Source organism: Cupressus sempervirens, chromosome 5, assembly GCF_028749045.1.
Source record: "Cupressus sempervirens isolate cs-2001-9-10 chromosome 5, ASM2874904v1, whole genome shotgun sequence".
Taxonomy (NCBI): Eukaryota; Viridiplantae; Streptophyta; class Pinopsida; order Cupressales; family Cupressaceae; genus Cupressus; species Cupressus sempervirens.
The window spans coordinates 769,520,319-769,542,408 of NC_143122.1; the positions used below are offsets into that span (position 1 = coordinate 769,520,319).

The 22,090-nt window shown below is 33.3% G+C and overlaps 1 non-coding gene across 1 annotated transcript; it reads left to right on the forward strand.

Annotated features, from left to right (window-relative positions):
- Positions 1 to 7,335: 7,335 nt before the first annotated feature.
- TRNAL-UAG (transfer RNA leucine (anticodon UAG)) lies at positions 7,336 to 7,415 on the forward strand. Its single transcript has one exon. It is a non-coding gene; the product is annotated as a tRNA-Leu (tRNA).
- The last annotated feature ends 14,675 nt before the right edge of the window (positions 7,416 to 22,090 follow it).

The window sequence follows — 22,090 nt, forward strand, 5'->3', positions numbered from 1 at the left end:
GATCTAATATCTATTTGATTCCCTTGCTTTTTTTTGATCAATTGAATATTGCAATGTTGCTCTGTTCCTCTAAGTCTCTTCACACTTCTCTCTAAATTTTGCTATAGTTTACCCATACACTGCTCTTTTCTATCTTGTTTTGATCCTCTCTAATTAACTTGTTGAAATCAATATTTTTCAAATCAATTAAATCTACATTCTTAATATTTTCATAGATTTTATCTATGCATGATTTAGGAGGATGACTTACCACTCTAAATTGGTTGATATCTTCTAATTGTGTTCTTTCCTCTTCATCAAACTCTGGCTATGCTACATACTTCCTTCTTTTCTTTTGCACTTCACCAATCTACTCAGTGGCCTTCTTCTTTTCTTTTGCTTGCTTCTTGGCTTTTTGAGTAGATGCCCTTATGGTAGCTCTTGTTACTGGAGCTGAATTTTCTTGAGTTGACTCTATAGCCTTCTTTGCTTTAGGCTAGGCTGGAGGGTGAGTTTTTTCTTTTCTTTTCTTGGGCTCGGCTTGAGTTGGTGCTTCCTCGGCTTCTTCTTCCTCGACACCTTCCTCCTTATCTTCACCTAAGCCTTGAGTTAATTCCATTGGGCCTTGCCCCTGTTCATGTTCTTCATCATCATCTTCTTCCTCATCTACATCCTCTACACCTTCTTCTTCTTCAATTTCTACACCAAATTTCTTCTTTATCTTCTTTACTAGTTTATCCTTCTTCTTTAAGGTGGAGGTTGTTTTTAGTTCCATATCTACCTTAGAATGCACAACATCATATGTTCCAAAGTGAGGTGCCTCCTTATCAATTTCTTCTGCAAGCAATGTTGTGATTGCTGCTGAGGCTTCATCAATGTTTATCTCATAACCTAATGGCCTTAGCCATCTCACCCTTGGAATTGCTGCTTGGATATAAGTGCAGTCAATGTCAACTAAGAAGTAGATATCATTGATGTGTTGTTCCACTAGGGAAACTAGTATTCTCAATCTTTGCTTCATGGATTTCTTAGAATCCTCAAAATAGCTTGTCATAAGAGAGTCAAACTTGTCTCCCATTTGCTCAATATACTCATTGATTTGAGTAATGGATGACTTGTCTAATTTCCAATCAACTTTACCAAAAGAAGGAAACTCTTCCAAAACATAGAAAAATATGCAGACAAGAACTAATCCAAACTTACATTGGACAACTTTGGATCTTCTGATAGCTCCAAGATTCTCCATGATTTGTTGCAATATCAATTCTGATAGATCATATGTATGATCTTTCTTGACAAGTTTATATGCCACATCCATAGCAATACATGGAACACTATTCAGTCTACTACATTGATAAAACTTGTGAGAAATGATTTTCACTACAAAATCTAGAAGGGGATCTGTGATTGTGTCAATGGTCATGCCCCTCTTATTTCATTTAGCCCTGGTGTTCTTTTCAATGGCCTCTTTTGAGTTACTATGCAAGGTTTTATGCTGATGTAGGGTTGGAAAGCCTATAACCCTATGCAATATTCTCTTTTTTATCTTCACGTGTCCTCCTTCTAACCACAAACAACCATTGTGTATCCTACTGAGAACAATTTTGATCCACTCCGTTTTGAAGCCTGTAGGGTAAACTAGGGCATGGGTTAAACCCTTTTTCTCAACTATCTAAACTTCATCCTTCAGTATCTTGTTATCACATAGTTTATCATAGGCTTGAAAATTTTCCAAATCTCCTATTGCACCTATTTTGCAGTTGTAGCACTTCCTCACATCCTGCATCATTATGACTTTGGGCAGAATAATGGACAATGCACCGACATGGTTGTTTTTATAGGCAACTTTTGGGATTGGCCTAAACTTAGGTTGTTTGACCTCATTACTAACCAATTGGACCTCATGACCTTCCTTTTCCTTGGGGTTTTTAGAGCTGGAAGCCATTTTGTAAAACTAGGGTTTTAAAAGATTTAAACTTTAAAGTTGTGCAACTTGGCACTAGAAGAAAACCTTGGATTGACAAAAATAATGCTAAATCTTGTCAAAATTTATGCAAATGGCTTCAAATGCTATTCTTTGATCTCTTATGTGCTCTTCTCATCTTTGCTTTGTGTTTGAATGGTAAGAAATGATCGAAAATTGACCTTATACCTTTCAAAACTTAGTATTAAATGCTTAGTGCATACAACTGTACACTTGGCTCTTGATGGTTTCAACATGAATCGAATTCCATTGGTTTTCCATTACTCAACATTAGCTAGATTTCCACTTCACTCAACTTCCATTGACATTTACTTGGCATCTAAGAGCAACTCAACAATGTTTACAAAAACTTCAAGTTTTGACTTGGCATCTTTTTTCATGCTATTTTCTTGTTTGTAGTGCTTGTTTATCTTGAGACTAATGTTTGATATAGCTTTGTGTATCAGTCCCATATCCCTTCTTTTGCTTAGTTGAATGAGGTATGACCACTTGAGTTATTAGGTAAAGTGATCCCTTCATTTGATGTGCTGGCTCCATCCCTTCTCTTCCATGTCTTATTCATTTCTCCTCTAATTTGTTCAACATCTACCTTCTCTTTTCCTTTGCTGACTTTTGACATGGGTGCCTTTGACTTTGTTGGGCAGTTCTTGCTGATATGACCAGTCTTCAAGAAACTAAAATATGTGGTTTGACTTAAGCATCTACTATAGTTCCCTCTAAAATGTGTCCTTATGCAATTTTCAAGAATGTGTCCATATTCCTGATAGTAATGATAGCTATACCTAGTGTTATAGTCCCAATTGCAGTGATGAGCATGGTTATTTCCCTTTGCAAGTTGATTAGGTGTCCACATAGGCTTTGATCTGCACTCAAATACTCTATGTCCATACTTCTTGCAATTATAGTAGTGACCTTCAAATTTTGGTGTTTTGATAGTCCTAGTCCTGCATTCATGTGCTTGATACCCTTGCTTTTTGCACTTGTGACAATAGCTTGCATTTTTACGCTTATCATGCTGATAGGCATTCTTGCTCCTACATACATTAGCAGTGTGTCCATTTTTACCATAGAAATAACAAGTGGGTTTAGTGTTCTTACCTTTGTTACTCCTTTCTTTTGTAGTCTTGGATGATTCTCCTTGTTCAGTGCTAGTGTAACCAAGTCCTGAAGTATCATTACTGGCCCTTGGTGATTTCAGTAGCTGCTCAAAGAACTTGATTGCCTCATTGGGTTTGTTGAAGCTTTCTGCAACTTCCTTCTCTCTTTTTAAATCATTTTGTAGTTGTTCATTCTGTATCTTCAGTGTAGAGATCTCAATGTCCTTCATATTCAACTCATGATGTGCATTCATCATCTGACTTAAGGTGTCTAGCTGTATGTTTGAGATTCTTTCAAACTCAATTGTCTTCTCCTACAGTTTATTGGTAAGATTTCTCTTGCCATCTTCTAGCATAACCTTGTCTTCAATGGCTCTTTTCTTCTGTTCAATTACATCACAAAGCATTATGGCTTGTGATTCTTGTTCAAGCTTGAGTATTTTGATTTCTTCTTCTTGAGCTTTGTTCTTCTCCATCAATTTTTCTAGTGTTGCATCAAGCTCTTTGGAATCTCCATTGGCAAACACTTTTGTGGTATCAATCTCCTTGTAGTGTGTATTATTTTCAGCTATGGCTATATCCTTCCTTCTTTTAAAGGATTTTCTCAATTCTTCTATAGCTTCCTCCAAGTTGTGTAGAGAAAGGTGCACATCAATCACTTAATTCTCTATAATCTTCCCAAGTTTGAAGACTTCCATCTTCAGATCTTTTCTCTAAGCTGTTAGGCTTCTCCTTGTGAGAACCAAGCTCTGATACCAATTGTTCCATTATAGACTTTTTCACATCTGGTGACTACAAGCTGAAGGCATCCTTAAAGATGTCATTAATCTCATGCGATGCTTGCTTATGTTTATACTCCTTCCTCAGTATTTCTTGCCTCTTTCTTTTGTTCAATGCATCTTGCATCTCTGTGATCTGCTCAATGCTAATTTTCTTGAACTCATAGGTAGGTATGACAATTTCTTCACCTAACTCAGGGTCTCCATTGTGAAGTACCCTTGTCACTTTAGTTGAGCTTGAGCCTAGTGTAGAGATTTGCAAAGGTATTACATCAGTGCTTGGCTTTTGAAGAGTTTTTGGAGTGCCTATTTTTGGTAACTCTACCAATGTTTGTATTGTGGCCTGCTCCTCTTCTTTTGGTTTGTCCTCCTTTTCCTCATCTATTCTCCCTTGATCAATAAAAATAATCTGAGGTGTACCTATTGATTGTACTATAGGATCAGATGTAGCAATTTGTCCTATTTTCTCTATGTGTTTCACTGCCTCCACACTTGGCTTTTGCACTATGGTATCAACTGTTATAGATGTATCAACTATTGTAATTGGTGGTGGAAGAATTAAAATTTGAGTACTAGTAGCTATAGAGATGGAAGGTGGTTCTTGTGGTTTCACCCTATCTCTAATTGGTTGTGTAACAACCTTTTTCAACTCATCCACACTCACCAATATAGAATTTGTGCATAATATTGCTTGTAGAGTTGATTGGTGAAGGATCTTCTTGAGATCCTCTGCAGTCAGTGGATTGATGTTTTGACATGATTTGTTAGTAACATCCTTTACAGTTATAGTGTCTGTAGGTGTGATGGTTACATGAGGAGGGCTAGGAGGTGGCAATTGTGTGTCTTGCACACTCTCGTCTTGTTGTTGCTCCTGCTTAGTTGTTGCCATTTGATCTCCTTTATGTGTCTCCTCCTCACCTTTTTCTTTCTCCTCTTGATCTTTCTTCTCTTAGCATCCTACAAATAAAAATTGAAGTTGTCCAAAAATCAATAAGATTATGGAAATCAATATATAACATAACATATGACAAGGATGAAACAAGAGAAGAGAAGGATGCAGAAACAAATAAGGCAAAGGCTAGTGAGAAGGAGAAAGAAGACAAAATAGAAGTGGAGGAAACAAGAAAATGAGAAGATGAGAAGAGAGAAGAAGAAAAGAAAAAAGAAGAGAAGAAACAAGAAGAAAAGAAAGATGAAGAGGAGAAAGAAAAAGGTAAAGAGGAGGAGACACATAAAGGAGATCAAAAGGCAATAGTTGAGCAAGAGTAGCAACAAGACCAGAGTGTGTAAGACACACAATTGCCACCTCCTAGCCCTCCTCATGTAACCATCATACCTATAGACACTATAACTGTAAAGGATGTTATTGAAAAATCATGTCAGAACATCAATCCATTGACTATAGAGGATCTCAAGAAGATCCTTCACCAATCAACTCTACAAGAAAGATTATGCACAAATCTTGTATTGGTGAGTGTGGATGAGTTGAAAAAGGTTGTTACATAACCAATTAGAGATAGGGTGAAACCAAAAGAACCACCTTCCACCTATACAGCTACTAGTACTCAAATTTTAATGCTTCCACCACCAATTGCAATAGTTGATACATTTATAATAGTTGATACCACAATGCAGAAGCCAAGTGTAGAGGCAGTGAAACATACAGAGCAAACATGACAGATTGCTACATTTGATCCTACAGTACAGTCAATAGGTACACCTCAGATTATTGTGATTGATCAGGGGAGAACTGATGAGGAAAAGGAGGAAAAATCAAAAGAAGAGGAGTAGGCCACAATACAAACATTGGTAGAGTTACCAAAAAAGGCACTCCTACAAAAACTCTTCAGAAGCTGAGCACCAATGGAATACCTTTGCAAATCTCTATGCCAAGCTCGAGCTCAACCAAAGTGACCAAGGCACTTCACTATGGAGACCTTGAGTTAGGTGAAGAAATTGTCATACCTACCTATGACTCCAAGACAATCAACATTGAGCAGATCACAAAGATGTAGGATGCATTGAATAGAAGAAAGAGGCAAGAAATACTCAGGAAGGAGTATAAATATAAGCAACCATTGCATGAGATTAAGGACATCTTTATGGATGCCTTTAGCTTGCAGTCACCAAATGTGACAAAGTCTATAATGGAACATCTAGGACCCAGAAACCCAATAGGTATTTTTGCTCCAATCTCTATTTATTCCTCAAATTATTTTCATAAAGAGGGGATGGCTTGTTGGTCTTATAATTATAGGATAATAATTGTAAAAAGAGGTAATGCCACCAATATGTTCTGTAATATCAGAAGGCTTCTAATTAGACTCTAAAGGGCCCATTGGGCAGTAGGAATATGAGTGGAATAGGCATATGTAAATTCTCAGTGCACCAAATCAAAATTGTGCATAGGAATACGTATTCCAATTTTAGCGCAAAAAATGAGCATTTGTAATTCCATCAAAATAGGTGGAATTGGAATACGTATTCATATTCCAGTTTTATTTATTTTAGAAAACATAATTTTTTGGGTCCATGAATTCACCATCAAATTCTAATTGAACCAAACAACATAGGAATACACATCCCCATTTTCTATTCTAGAAATAACTATTCCAGAATAACAATTTCAATTCCCATATTTCTATTCGAGCAGCCAAATAGACCAAATTTTTGAGTCTGTGAATTCCCCATCAAATTCTGAGTGAACCAAACAAGAATATGAATATGTATTCTCAAATAAATAAAACTAGAATATGAATATGTATTCCAATTCTACCTATTTAGGTGGAATTGTAAATGCTCATTTTTGTGTCAAAATTAGAATATGTATTCCTACTCACTATTCTAGTATTCAAATTTTAAGAATTTAAATATTTGATTTGACTTTTTCAGGGCCTAAAATACTTAGGATGTATAGTTTCTTCCTTTTTTGGCTTCTATGTTATTAATTTGAGAGGGAGGGTACCTAAGATTCCAAGAGTACGACCTTGCCTTCCTTTTCGAACTCTGAATTGCTAAGTTTTTAGGTGAGATGAATAATTATTCAAATTTTGACAAAATTTATTTGACTAATTCATTGGAAAATTTCTTGGTTGTCTTGTTAATTTGACTTTGTTTCAAATATTTCTAAGCATCTATATTATATGTAATTTTTTAATTTTTTTTTAATATTATATGGAATTGAAAGGGTTAAAATTAATTTTTTCAGTCCATGTATGATTTTTTATAATGTATCCATTATTTTAACGTAATGAAGCCAATTAGGTATGTGCGATCTCCATTCCAAGAATTTGGTTTTCCTTCTGCGTTATATTATTTTAAAATTCGCTGTCCTCTACCCTAAATAGTTCCACTCTAAACCCATGTGCATATACATTTTATAATAGACAAAGTATAGTTGTTTTCAAATGGTTTAACTTGCAGATTCCAGTATATCAGAAAGTATATTATCAATTTTCATTCGTATATTAATACTATTGATATTTAAACATATTGAGACAGTTTGGCCGAGTGGTCTAAGGCGCCAGATTTAGGCTCTGGTCCGAAAGGGCGTGGGTTCAAATCCCACAACTGTCATTTAAAAAATAATTTTCTCAATTTTCTGTATGCCCATTTTAAAGCTTCTCTCTTAATTTCTTGCTCATCTGCAGGGTGTTCCACGTATGATATTTCAGAGGAAAAGGAATATTTTAATAGAACTGTCACCATGGTGGTTGTTGTAGTAGCAAACTTACCTCGTTACTTACTTTGATCCCTTAAAAGATATCCTTCACATAAGCTCTCTTATGATAAGATATTGAAATATTCTTAAATATATTCATTTGTAATGTTTAACTAACAGTTTTAGAAGGGTTATGAAGACAAAACTAATTGTCTCATTAATAAATGCAATAAATGGTACAAAATTTGGTTTAGAGGTGTAATATAGTGAATGTTGGAAATTTCGAAACTTAAAAAGTAATAGAATATAGTTAACTTTGATTGTTGATAGATAATTGTTTAATGTTTTAATTGTAATAATTGAATCATGGTCTATAATAAATTAGAGATGGATGGATAGAAAGTAAAACAACATAATTGAAACTAAATAACATTCTTAAAAAATTGCTAAGGTTGAATAAGCATGGTCCAAAGGAAGTCTAATAGGAGAGATGAACTTTCACTAACATAAATGACCTTGTAACTTACAAACCTATAGTTTTTGAAAATAGATATGTACCTTGATGTATTGGTTGGTCATAAAGAATTCTACTATTCATAAATAAATAGTTCTAGGAACATTTTTAGAATCAATACATTACTACAAGCTCATTGATTCAATTGAAAACAAACTTACAAGAGTGGGAAAAATAATATGTTATAAACACTTTAAGCACTATCATAAATGATGGTAACTTAGAGCTTGGAACATGGAACAAAATGTGAAGACATGGTATAAAAGTAGGGTTTAGGAATTGGTTGATCAAGAGGTGATTCACTTGATTTGTGGTAACATAGTGAGACAATGGAAATAGTATCAAAATTAGATAAGCATCTAGGCATATGAGATTAGGTAAGTGATGGATTGCACAAGTGAATGTATAAATGACCCAAGCTTTGTGATGTCCTTTATACTTAATCCAAATACAATTTAACAATTTCTATGTGTAAGCGAACAAATAATAATACTATAGAATAAGTTACAATAACAAAAAATAAATAATAAGACACTTGGAAAGAAGGAAAGTGTACATACATATAAGTTGAAACATAGATATGGTTAGTAACTTAACAAATCCAAATCCACTTGTACAAAGAATGTACATATAGAGCATAAACAATCATATATGAAGCATGCATGATAAAAAAAAAGCACAAGGTAATCATACTTGGTACTTCTTAATTTTATAGAAACCACATATTTTCTAGAAAACATAATTATTAATCCTTCAAAGGTCCCATTGAAGATATTAAGCGAACCATCATGGATAGAACCCCCAGTCTAAAATCATACCCTTAAGATCAAACCCTCTTGGATGGAACCCCTTTAGTCTTAAATCATGCATACAATGAACTCCTCTACACTTTAAAATAACTCATCCTTACTTTAGCTTTTATGTGTTGTAAAATGAGTTTATTCAAAAGTAGTTTATAGTATGAAAAATAGTCCATATTTGAAGTTTTTGAACGAGTAAATAATTTGATTTTATTAATATATTTACAATTTTTCATTTCTTCTTAATGTACATTTTAATCAAACATTAAAGTCTTTGATTAATGTATGTGAAAATATGAACACATAGAAAAAGATTAAGTTTAAAGGAGTATATGCAAAAAATAATTGTGAAGAGATAGACAAGAGTCTACAACACAACATTAAATTGTGAGCTTCTTATTTGGGAGGTCTTGAGTTCAACTCTACTAAGGCTTAATAAATAATAATAATAATTAATCTTGACTTCAACCTCTTACCAATACAAAAAAAAAATTGTGAAAAAAATACATATATCATATATATGTATATGTATATGTATATGTATATGTATATGTATATGTATGTATATATATATATATATATATATATATATATATATATATATATATTTGTATTAAAAATGTTATGCATGATGACATAAACATGACATTTAAATATGTCTGACGATGTAAATATTTGTTCTTCTAAAAAATGTTGATCAATGTAAAAGGAAGTTTAAAATTTACATAGTAAATGTAAAAATTATTTATAATACACACACAAAAAGAAAACTCTCACAAATTATTAGTTTTCTTTATTTTCATATTCTTAATGGTTTAGCTTCTAAAGAGTTGGAAAGTGAAGATTTAAAGTGCAAAATGTTGATTTCAATGACAATCTTGTCCAATTAGCATAACACATTTCATGTACAAGGTATGGAATCATAAACTACCAAGATCCACAAACTATAACTAAGATTCATATCCATTACCACATCCATTAGGTACGAGAAAGGAAAAATTACTATTTCCTAGGTGGGTCATTGGTAAGTGAAGATGTCATGGACTAGTAAGCTACATTAAGGTAGGTGATATTTATGAGAAGAAAATGAAAACAACAAAAACTAGTAAATTTTTCTATTTTCTAGGTGCATTTTATGTCAACAATATCAAACATTATGGCCTAAGTGAAAATGGTTTTTTTTTGGGTGACTTTGATAAAGTGATCTAAACATATGATATACTTAGAGAGGAGGGATGAATTTCTATATCCTCAAAAAATTATAACACCTAACTAAATGTACACATATTTTGACTGAGTTGGAAACTAAACCATTGACAATGAAATAAATAACACACATTTTTGTGTGGAAAACCAAGATTAAAAAAACCATGGATAATGTTAGCTCTTAATTATTATGTCACCAAATAATAATAAATATGGTGGTACGATTTCATTTTTCTTACTGTGTTTACGCTCACTGCCTTGATAAAAAATAATTATTGCTATATATACAAAATTGAACTAGCAGTCATGTATCTACAAATGCATAGAAATAGTTCTCACATAGAAAAAATGCCTTATCCGCTATACAAATACAAAAATTCATATACAATTTACTTTCAATAGCTTGCATATACAAAGCCATAAGAATAACATTATATAGTTACATAGTGTATCATCTTAAAATAGAACCACCCATCACTTATGACCTTTTCGATCCCACTCTTTAGTGAGCTTATGGACCATGGATGGATTCATGCTCAATCATCTTTTTGTCCTATTCTTCATTCTTCTTGCATTTTAATTTATGCAAATACTTTGAGCTCAAGGTTAGCTCGTTTAGGGCCATTCTTGTACTAGGTTGACCTGGTACTATCTTAAAATGGAAGCACCCATCATTGATGACCTTTTAGCTCCCACCATTTAGTGACCATATGGACCATAATTGGATTCATGTTCAATAATCTCTTTCTTACATTTTGTCTCACTTCTTGTATTTTCATCTGTATAGTTTCTGAGACCTCAAGGTTGGCTCCTTTTGGCCAATCGTGAAATAGGTCAACCTTGGTCTAGATATTATAGAATAGATCAACCTAGGTTGAACTAATTCAAAATAGGGAGACCTGGGTTCACCAATTCCATAGGGAGTTTAGGTCTCTAGACCTATTTAGTTTTGGGGTTGCAAATTTGTTGATCTCATATTGGTTTTGACATATGAGTGACAATATACTTAAGTCATTTACTTAGTTCATGTTGAATAAGTAATACATGTCAAGCATAAGTTGTCAGATAGTATATGCCAAGCGAGAGATATTTAGTATGTGTTGAGTAACTAGTAAGTGTCGAATCACTCAAGTGTCATGTAGATGGTATGTGCTGAGTTATTTAGATGTAGAGTGATCAATGGATGTTGAGTCATTTGAGGCTGAGTTACAACATTGAAGTTGCAGTTGATGCCAAGCATTAGGGACTTCAAGTGCCAAGTACTTGACAATTTTAACATCATTGCTTGTAATGGCACAAACTTCTATGTAAACCATTTTTTAGCTGACTTAAGGATTATTTTGTGATCTTAGATGATAAGAACAAATCTTTATTGTGAATCCCTATGCATTACATACAACCAATCAGAAAAAGGGAAGGACTAACCAACAATATGGGGAGTGACAATCATTTATTCATACTTATCTCTAAGTCACCTAGGTCTTCTTAAGGAGGAAAAACCCTAAAAAAATTATGAATGTGAAAGGAGAAAAGAGAGAAGTTTGCATGCAAAAACAAAGAATTCATGGTGACTAAGGAGTTGTGATTTGAGATACATAACATAATCAATTAGAGGAGAATAGAGGAAAGGAATTAGAAGACATCAAAGAAACATCTAATCATAAAGGATCATGTACACATCAGGAAAGAGGTGATCCATCATCAAGCAAGAGAGTGCTAACCAAATGATCATTGCTAAGACATTTTAACAGGTGAATCAATTAAATTTCTTAATAGAGTAGTCTTAACAGGCTATTGTAAATCCTTTAACAGGGTGCTTACTTCATTGTAGGTCAAAGTCCTTTTACCAGGCACACTTCTAACAGGGTGTTCAAATCCTTTAGCAAGGTAAGATCTAACAATCTTGTGAGCCTTTAATAGGGTAGACCGTTCATAGGGTAGATCATTTTTCATGCTCAAAACACTGTCACCTTCATTAGATACACTTACTACTATAATAGTGGAGATTTGTGGGTGTCATCCCCAACCTAGTTTTACCTTCTCCTTGGAGGGTTTCTGGGTAACCAAATATCTTGTGTCATACATGTGTTAAATATTTTTACTTTCATGCTATTGATGTATATACTTGATTTGGTATTTCATTTTACATATATAAATTTAGAGATGGATGTGTGGTGAATGATTTTTGAGGTTGAAGTTTTTAAGTGTTGATTCACCCCCCATCCCCCTCTCAGAGTTTACTTTCTTATTGTATTTCCAACAATTGGTATCAAAGCTTAGTTCTCTGAAAGTAAATCTTTGGAGCTTTGAGGAAAGATCTTGGAGATGGAAGTCTACAAATTGGGAAAGACTATTGAGAACCAAAAGATTGAAATACTACTTGACCTACATTAGTTGACTGAAGAAAGAAATGACTTAAAGCAATCACTAAAGAGAAGGAAGGAAATAGCTATTGAAGAGAATGACACACATTATCAAGAGATTAACACTATTGAATTGTTGAATTTGATGCAACAGTTGTAAATATGATGGAAAAGAATGAAACCCTAACTAAAGAGGTTAGAAATCTCAAGATAGAATAAAAAGTCCAATCAATATTTTTGTGTGAGGTGATCAGGCAAAAAAAGAAAGATGAAGAGGAAAATGTCATGATTGAAGATGAAAAAAGGATATTGTTTGATAGACTGGAAGAGAAAACATCAGAAATAAATAAGATTTCTCACATGCAATTGGAAACATTGAATCAAATGATGATTGGAAATCATGAACTGAACATAAAATATATTGAGATCACAATACTAAAGTTACAAAATGAACAACCGAGAAATGATCAAAAGAGAGAAAAAGAGTTTGATAAAAGTTTCAACAAATCTAGTAAAGCCATCAAGTAGAACAATTGATGAGATCTCCTAAATCCAACAATGATACTTCTTGATTGCGTTATAATAGTATTGAAGAAGGAGAATGATTCAAAAGTGGTGAAGAAAGAAGTAACAAAGACAAGAACTTCAAACCTACTTGTCATAATTGTGGTAAGATAGGTCATACTACTAATGTTTGCAGGAGCAAGGCTACAAATTAGAATCCTAAGTAGAAGTTCATGGGTCATTGCCACAAATGCAACAAACAAGGACTTTAGGCACATGAATGTAGAACCAAGACCATAAACACACAAAGATTTGAAGGATATTGCTATAATTGTTAGAAGTATGGACATAGAGCATATGAATGCAAATCTAAGCCTAAATGGTCATCAAACAAACAAAAAAAGGCAAATCACAATGGAAACTCTTATAATTGGGATTATAATACTAGGTATAGTTGTCACTATTGTAAAGAGTATGGATATGTTGCTGAAAATTTCATAAGAACACATCTTAGAAGTGACTATAAAATATGGTTGAGTCAAAACACATGCTTTAGCTATTTAAAAACTAGTCACATAAGTAGGTATTGTCCAACAAGGTCAAAGGAATTGAGCAGTGAGTTCAAAAAAGGTAAAGGAAAGGCAGATGTTGAAAATGTTAGAGATGTGATGAACAAGACATGGAAGAGAAAGGAAGATTGCAACACATCAAGTTTAGATGGGGTCACTTCACCCAATTGGTCAGGTGATCACACCAATTCTAATTAAGAAATCAAGAGCTATGTGTGGAACTGATGTTTAAAAGACATGTTATACATTAGCTCCAAGGATTTAGTTCTAAAAAGATTATATTTTCATGGAGAAAGATGCAAAGTGTTGTTAAAAATATGGAAGAAATCTTTAAATTTTGTTAGTTTTCATGTTACTACCAAACATGAAGAGTTTCACTTTAGCTGTCGAGTGAAATATTAGTTGATGTCAAGTTATCATAAGTGATAACATTGACCAAGTGCATAGTGGTTACTAAGTGGAAAGGAAAATTCATGGAAGTTGAGTGAGTTGAAATTTATATTGAAGTTGAGATTACAGTTATGTAAGTATTGAGCATTAAATGTGAGGTTTTAAGGTCTATATGATTGATTTATACTCATTTGACATCATTCAAATTTGAAGAAGAGCACAAAGAGATAAATGAGAATTGAAGAGATCATTACAAGCATTTGCAAACTAGATTCAATAGTTGCTTGACACCATCTCAACAGATTTACAAAGGTATTTATTGTGTGTTGAGCTATGCAGCTTGAATTTTTGCAAATTCTAGGTTTTTGTAATGGCATCTAGTTCTTCAGCTACTAAGGTTAAAGAGGGTAAGGAAGTTTTGAATGTACAACTAATAAGCAATGAGATCAAACAACCAAACTTTAGAGCTATTCTTGATATTACTTACAAGCAAGATCCATCTGGTGTGTTATCAATGATACCACCACAAGTTTTAATGATTCAAGATGTGAGATGTTGCTACACATGCAAGGTGGGTAGCATAGGTGACATGGAGATTAGAGAAACCTATGGGAAACTATGCAAAAATGGAGTATTGAAAGATGAATTCAAAATTGTAGACAGAAAAGGGTTAACCTGTGCCCTAGATCTCCCCAATGTCTTTAAAACATAATGTATGAAGATAATTCTGAGTAGAATTCATGATAATTCTATATGCTTGGAAAATGGACTAGTGAAGATCACAAAGAAGATTGTACATAGAGTAATAGGGTATCCAATACAAGATCAACCTAAAACCATGAGGGGTGAAGCAAAAGAAGTTATTGAGAAGAATACAGGGGTAGTGTAGAACAAAAGAGGAATGACAATTGACACTATCTCAGATCCCCTAATTGCTTTTGTAGTAAGAATTATAGCAGATAAATTCTATCAATCTAGCAGGCTCAATAGTATACCTTGTATTTTTTTTAACATGGGCTACAAGATAGTTAAGAAGGATCATACTGACCTTGTTGAGTTGCAGTTGCAACAATTGATAGAAATTTTGGGAGCAATAAGGAAGACCAAGAGGGTACAATGCAAATCTGGTTCAATTCTTGTATGTATATTATTCTATTTACAACATATGCTCCCTACTTTTGGTAAAGTTGCATGGAAAAAAAATAGATCTAATATAGTGCAAATAGGTGAATTTTTTGAGCAACTTGGAGAAAATTTTGAGTTTGTAATGTGTAGCTAATTTGAAGATTTTAAGAAGACAATGAAGAAAAGATTAAGGATATTAGTTTCATTGGTTGAGAAACATTTCAATGGTATTTTCTTTCTATTTGACACTAATTTCAAATATGTACAAGCTACAGTCCCAAGAGTAAGATGGCTAAGACCACTAGGCTATGAGATTAGTGTGGTTGAAGCCTCTGTAGCAATGACAACCTTTCTTGCAGAAGATGTAGATACTAAGGCTACTGCCTTTGGAAATTATGATGTGCCTAAATCCAAAATTACATTAGATTTAAAGTCAATCTCAATTATGAGAAAGAAGAATAAAATGGTCAAGAAACTCAAGGAGAAAGTTGGTGAAGGAGCAAAAGAAGAAGAAGATGATGATGCAAAAGGAGAAGATGTACTTGTACAATCATCATTGGCCATTACACAAGGTCTAGGTGAAGACCAAGAAGAATAGGTACAAATTGAAGAAGGTGTCGAGAGAGAAGAAGCTAGTGAAGAATTTACAACCACTAAGAAGAACAAGAGAAAATTTAAGACTCCAATAGTGAGCAAGCAAAAGAAGGTTGCAAAACTCACACAACCTAAGCCTATAGTTCCTACTACTAGGGTGAGAACAAGACCTACTACTAAAAAGGCTCAAGAAGTAGAAAAGGCAAAAGAGAAGAGGGCTAGATGAACTAGTAAAGAAGAAGAGTCTGAGAAGAGATCGAGGAGAAAGTATATAGCTCTAGCTAAATTTGATGAAGAGAGGACATAATCTGATGACAGCAACCAATTCAAAATGGTAAGTCATAGTGCTTCCTTAGATTTAGACAATATATGTGAAAATATTAAGAATAACTAAGAGTGGGGGTGAATTAGTTATTGAAGGTGCAAATGTACAAATGACACTTTTCAGAGCTTAGTGAACCCATAAAATATTTATCATCATGCGTGCATCCATAATATAATGCAATCAATTAAAAAATTGTAGGTTACTGTCAAATCAATTTGCAGAAAGGTAAACATGATACATAACACATTCAACAACACACTTGACACTAATTTACGTAGAAACCCAATTTGGGAAAATCACCAGTAACATGTTACTATTTCTTACTCTTCTAAAGTGATGCCCTATGAAAGGCCAACCCTATTAAAGTTTACAATGCACACTATTAAATGTGACCCGGTTAAAGGATTTCAATCACCCTATTAGGAGTGAGTCTTGTTAGAGGACTTTAGACCATTCACTTGGAATGTCACCTAGTCAAAGGATTTACAAGTGACTATTAGGTCAACCTTAATCCAAAGGATTTACCCTAGACTAATACAATTATTAGAGAGTAATAGTAAGGCTTGATATGATAACAACTTACAACTCCATTTATAGAATATATATTTTAGTCCTCCATTTTGCTTGGCTTTCACACATTTTAGCTCTAATATCTTGTTCACCCTTCAAGCATCCATACTCTTAAGCCTTCTTGGTTAACATGCCAATGCAGACTCTTCACTTAGGTCACTGAATGAAGCAATATCCTAGACTCCTTGTCTTCCATAGGTTATCACACATGACAACCCTTGCTTCTAACCAACCATCCCTATAAATAGAGAATTAAGATCTTTTGTCCTTTATTCTCCATTGTCCAATTTAGGCTTAGGATATATTAGGTAGAATACAATGAATCTACCCATCATTCCATATCATTTCTAGAAACTTCTCCTTCAATCCTCTTTGAATTCACCTCATAATGGTTTACCATGAATTCTGTGCCACCAGATCATCAATCTTATCTTCCAAATGGTTCACACAATCCATGAAAATGAGCTTGTTGGCTCAGATCCATTGAAATCAAAATCTTTCTAATAATGTTGGCACTCAGTATTAACTTGCTTTTTATGCTCAACACAAAATGCATTTCTTGACATCCTCTGTAAAATCACTCGACACAAACTAAATTTTATTGGTTCTTGGCATCGACTAAAATTTACTTGGCATCAACAAATTTTCTTAGCATACATTATACTAGACTTTTACTCAGCTCCAACTAATTTTCTACCAAGATTTTTCTAACTTTTCTCAACACCTACTGTGCATTCGGTCAAGCTTGGCAGACAAACTTTGTTTAACTCGTTCTTTTGAACTTTCTTAGTGTAACCAAACTTGCAACCTTAAGTAGATTATCAATGCACTATGATATCACTGTCTTAGCTGATTCTTGTAATCCTTTTTCATATCATAACTCAACCTTTCCTCTATGTGCTATTGTTACATCATTTGATCAAATTCTCTTCACAAAAAAAATGATTGAAACACATTTATCATATTTGTATCAATCTATTTTCAACAATATCCTTCTGTCAACACTAGCTAAGGTTAAGCAATAGATATAATAGAGTATAATAGATAAACTAGTGTTGAGTGTCAGTTCTCAATGTGAGTCAAGTATAGACATTGATACTACTATAAAGATTAAGGATGTTTCTACTACTATCACTCAAAACATCAACCCCCTTACAGATGAAGACTTGAAGAAGATACTAATAGAATCCACTATCCTGAAAAAAGTTTCTAAAAATCCTATACTAGTAAGTGTTGATGAGATTGAGGAGGTAGACAAAGCATCTACAATGAAGGAAATTTAGACATAAGAGACATCTACAACCCCTCCTCAATCCACCAGGGTACAAGCTACATTACCTATTGTAGTATATCAAAGGAAGGAGACAACAACTTTTGTTGTTAGTACATTGGTACAAAGTACTCCAGTCTTAAGCAATGAAAAGGAAAAATAAAATGACAAGTATGATACTAATGGAGAGCAAAAAGATGAAGAAAAAGAGAATAAAGGAACACAAGCACATATAGGAAAGGATATTACTCCTACACCTACAACACATGATCAAAGGTACATAAGAGAATGTAGAGAAATCAAATGATAGGACTAAAGAGCTAAGTTTGATTACAAAACCTGAGGAGCAACTAGCAATACAAAAATTGGTGACTTTACCAGAAACTGCTACTCCTCCAAGTCAAGCTCTTCATAGGCCAAGTATAGAAGCTATACCTTTACAATTGTTAGTAAACAAGTTTGTCCTCTCAAAAAAACTTTCACAAATGACTCTTGAGTACCCAAAAAGAAAGAAAAACTCTAAAACTAACAATAGAGTCAGTTGCAATTATCTTGTCAAGTGCTCCCTTAATTTTGAAATGAAGGTACAACTCCCTCCTTTTGATTTGCAATAAATGATTTTCTGGTTATGCCTTTAACCTAGAAGGAAATGAAGGAATACTAACATCCGTTCATCAACATGACTGAATATTAAAATAAGAAGTAGATGGACAATTTTAACTTCCTCCCTCAGAACCTTTAAACTCCAAAACACGTTTCCAATATGCAACAAAGGAAAGCTAAACTTTCACATGCAATTAATATCCACAAGAATATAAATTACTATAGAGTAAACAATAATATCTACTCCAAAAAGTTTAACATAACATATAAAATTGTAGAATTTTATATACTTTGCCATAACTTCATAAAATATATTCAAAGTTTTAAAGCATAGAATACTTAGGAAAAAATAGTTCTGACTTAGTAGTCTATAGAGAGATGAACCTTTTCTGATACAAAATTGAAAACCTGAATTTTCTTCCCCTTTCCTTTAGAAGTGCAAACCTCTTCAAAATGGGAGGAACCCCCGTACAATAGGATTTTCCCCTATTTATGAAGTTTTCCCCAAGAAGTTCGTAACTACCACAACTTCTTCTTATCAAACCAATTTACAATTTATTTCCTTATGTCATTGCTCCAATTTTAATTTCTAAAAATTAAGTGCAATATTTATATTACACTTTACAATATAATATTAATTCTTAAAGAATTAACTTATCTCATGTATAACAATTTGCCTATTTTCCATTTTCACTTTCACAATCACATGATAATAATAATAAATTCTTGGTAGAATTAATTATGAGGGAAATGAAATGTTACCTTAAAAGCTAATGTTTAATTATTTTGCATTTAGTGATATTAAATTATATAAATAATTAAATATAATGCAAAATAACTTATAATGGTTTTTTTCCCTTTAAGATATTTTAATCTTTTAAATTTTTGGAGGGGTAATACTTAGGGTTTCAAAACCCTAGGTAACAACAATCATCAAGGCTGAGTCCAAGCATATCCAAGGTAGATGAAGTTACATCATTTGGTGATGTGAACTTGGATAAAGTGATTGAGTTGCCAAAGTTTGATCTTGTGAACATCACTATTGAATAAATGAGCATACTACATGACGAACTTGCAAGAAAAATGGAACAAGAACTACTCAGAAGGGAGCTTAGGGAGAAGCAAGCATTGCAAGATATCAAGGAAATGTTTCTTGATGGATTCAAATTGCCAACACTAGAAGAAACAAAGCCTATCATAGAGTAGTTAAGTAGCTTAGTTGAGAAGGTTAATGACACAAACCTAGATTCAAATGTGAAATTACTTGAATGGTCTAAAATAAATTTTCAAAATAAGGTTAATGAAAAGATATCAAGTGCTAAATTTCACTATCACAGGTTGAGTTAGCAACCAAAGTTGACAATGTGAAGAAGGTACTAGAGAACATTTTCTCTCTATACACCAAATTGTGCAATCCAACACTTTTCACATAGGAAGTTAAAGGCCATATAATAAATTTGAAGATTCATATGCAATCAATTGGCATAACTTTGCCAAGGTCTCCAAACTAGAGCAAAAAACATTTCAAGAACCTCTTGAACTCCCAGAGTCAGTTAGTGGTGCTACATGCAGATGAAGCAAACATAAGGGCTAAACTGATTAGTGTCTAGTATATCCTAACTCCACATATGGAGATATTGCACAAGGAACTAGTCTTTGCTGAAACATTCATGAAGAAAGACATGAATCTTTCTACTTATGAAGGCTTAGTACACCTTGCTGCTGAGCTGGCCATCCAAATCAAATTATTGAAGGTAGCTTGTGATAATTAGGATGCTACTTTGAAAATTATGGTTGTGGTCCATAACTTGTTTTTGGATAAACACAATCTAAGTGTATAACCCTTAGACATCAGTATAAAAAAGAGTTAGATACTATTTTTTGGGGGAGCTATGGAGCTACTATTTTTGAGAAAGAGGGAGTTAACGACAAAAATAGAGTACACAGATCAACTTATGAAAATCTACTTAGTAGAAGGAATGATTTTGGTTTAGATAGAGAACAACACAATTAACTCAAGGGGAGATATTGAATTTTGAGGTATGACTGATGAGCCATAAGATTTTTGCAAAACTTTGAAGTTTTGAAATTTTGTATGTAAGTGGATATTATCTGAGTTATGCTTGAAAGGCATAAGGTTATTCATGCATGACCAATTATTTTCACCACTCATGTTGAAGTGGGAGATTGTTGATCTCAGATTGGTTTTGACATATGAGTGATAATATACTTATGTCATTGAATTAGTTCATGTTGAAAAAGTAATATATGCTAAACATAAGTTATCAAATAGTATATGCCGAGTGAGAGATATTTAGTATGTGCCGAGTAACTAGTAAGTGATGAGTCACTCAAGTGTTGAGTAGATAGTATGTGCCAAGTTATTTAGATGTCAAGTGATCAATGGATGTCAAGTCATTTAGAGGCTAAGTTAGAACATTGAAGTTGTAGTTGATGTCGAGCATCAGAGAATTCAAGTGTCAAGTAAGATAGTTTTGACATAGTTGTTTGTAATGGCACAAACTTCTATGTAAACCATTTTTGATCTCCTATGCATTACATACAACCAATTAAAAAAATATATGAAAGGAATAAGTGAAAATATGGGTGAATCATAATCGTTCATTCATACCTAACCCTAAGTCACCTAGGTCTTCTTAAGGAGGAAAAACCCTAAAAAATTTATGAATGTGAAAGGGGAAAAGAGAGAAGTTTGCATGCACAAACACAACATTCATGGTAACTAAGGAGTTGTGACTTGAGATACATAGAAAAATTAGTTAGAGGAGAAAAAAGGAAAGGAATTAGAAGACAACAATGATATATCTGATCAAAAAGGATCAAGTACACATCAGGAAAAAGGCAATTTGTCATCAAGGAATAGAATGCTAGCTGAAGGATCATTACTAAGACATTTTAATAGGTGAATAAATTAAATATGTTAATAGAGTAGTCTTAACAAGCTATTGTAAATCTTTTAATAGGATACTTAATTCATTGTAAGTCAAAGTCCTTTTACTAGGCACACTTCTAATAGGGTGTTGAAATCCTTTAACAAGGTAAGATCTAACAATCTTGTAAGCTTTTAATAGGGAAAACCTTTCACAGGGTAGATCATATTTCATGATCAAAACATTGTAACCTTCATTGGATACACTTTATTACTATAGTAGTGGAGATTTGTGGGTGTCAACCCCACCCTAGTTTTACCTTCTCCTTGGAGGGTTTCTAGGTAACCACATATCTTGTGTCATAAATGTGTTAAATGTTTTTAATTTCATGCTATGGATGTATATACTTGATTTGGTATTTCAATTTACATATATAAATTGTGAAATGGATGTGTGGTGAATGATTTTTGAGGTTGAGTCACAAAGTTTACTTTCCTATTGTATCTCCAACATAATTGTCATGCTCTAAATTAATGAGGCATAACGCAACCAACAAATGTTTTTTGAAATGATGAACTAAAGGTAATATTTATAGGACATTTACTTGTTATGAATTATTTGTTAGGAAGGTTCTATTGAAGTGTGAGGTGTCTAGATATAACAATACATGTTTCCTAGGGAATGTTACAGAGCTACTCATTTGATCATTTAGTTTGGAGATCGTAAGGTTAATTGGTGTAAAAGGAATTGGTTTTTATTAGAAATCATGTACTTCAATTTTTCCCTAGTGGTACCAGTTTATCTCCTAATATTTATTTAGGATCTAGGTTATGACATAAGAGGCATGTTAGGTTATCTACATGTAA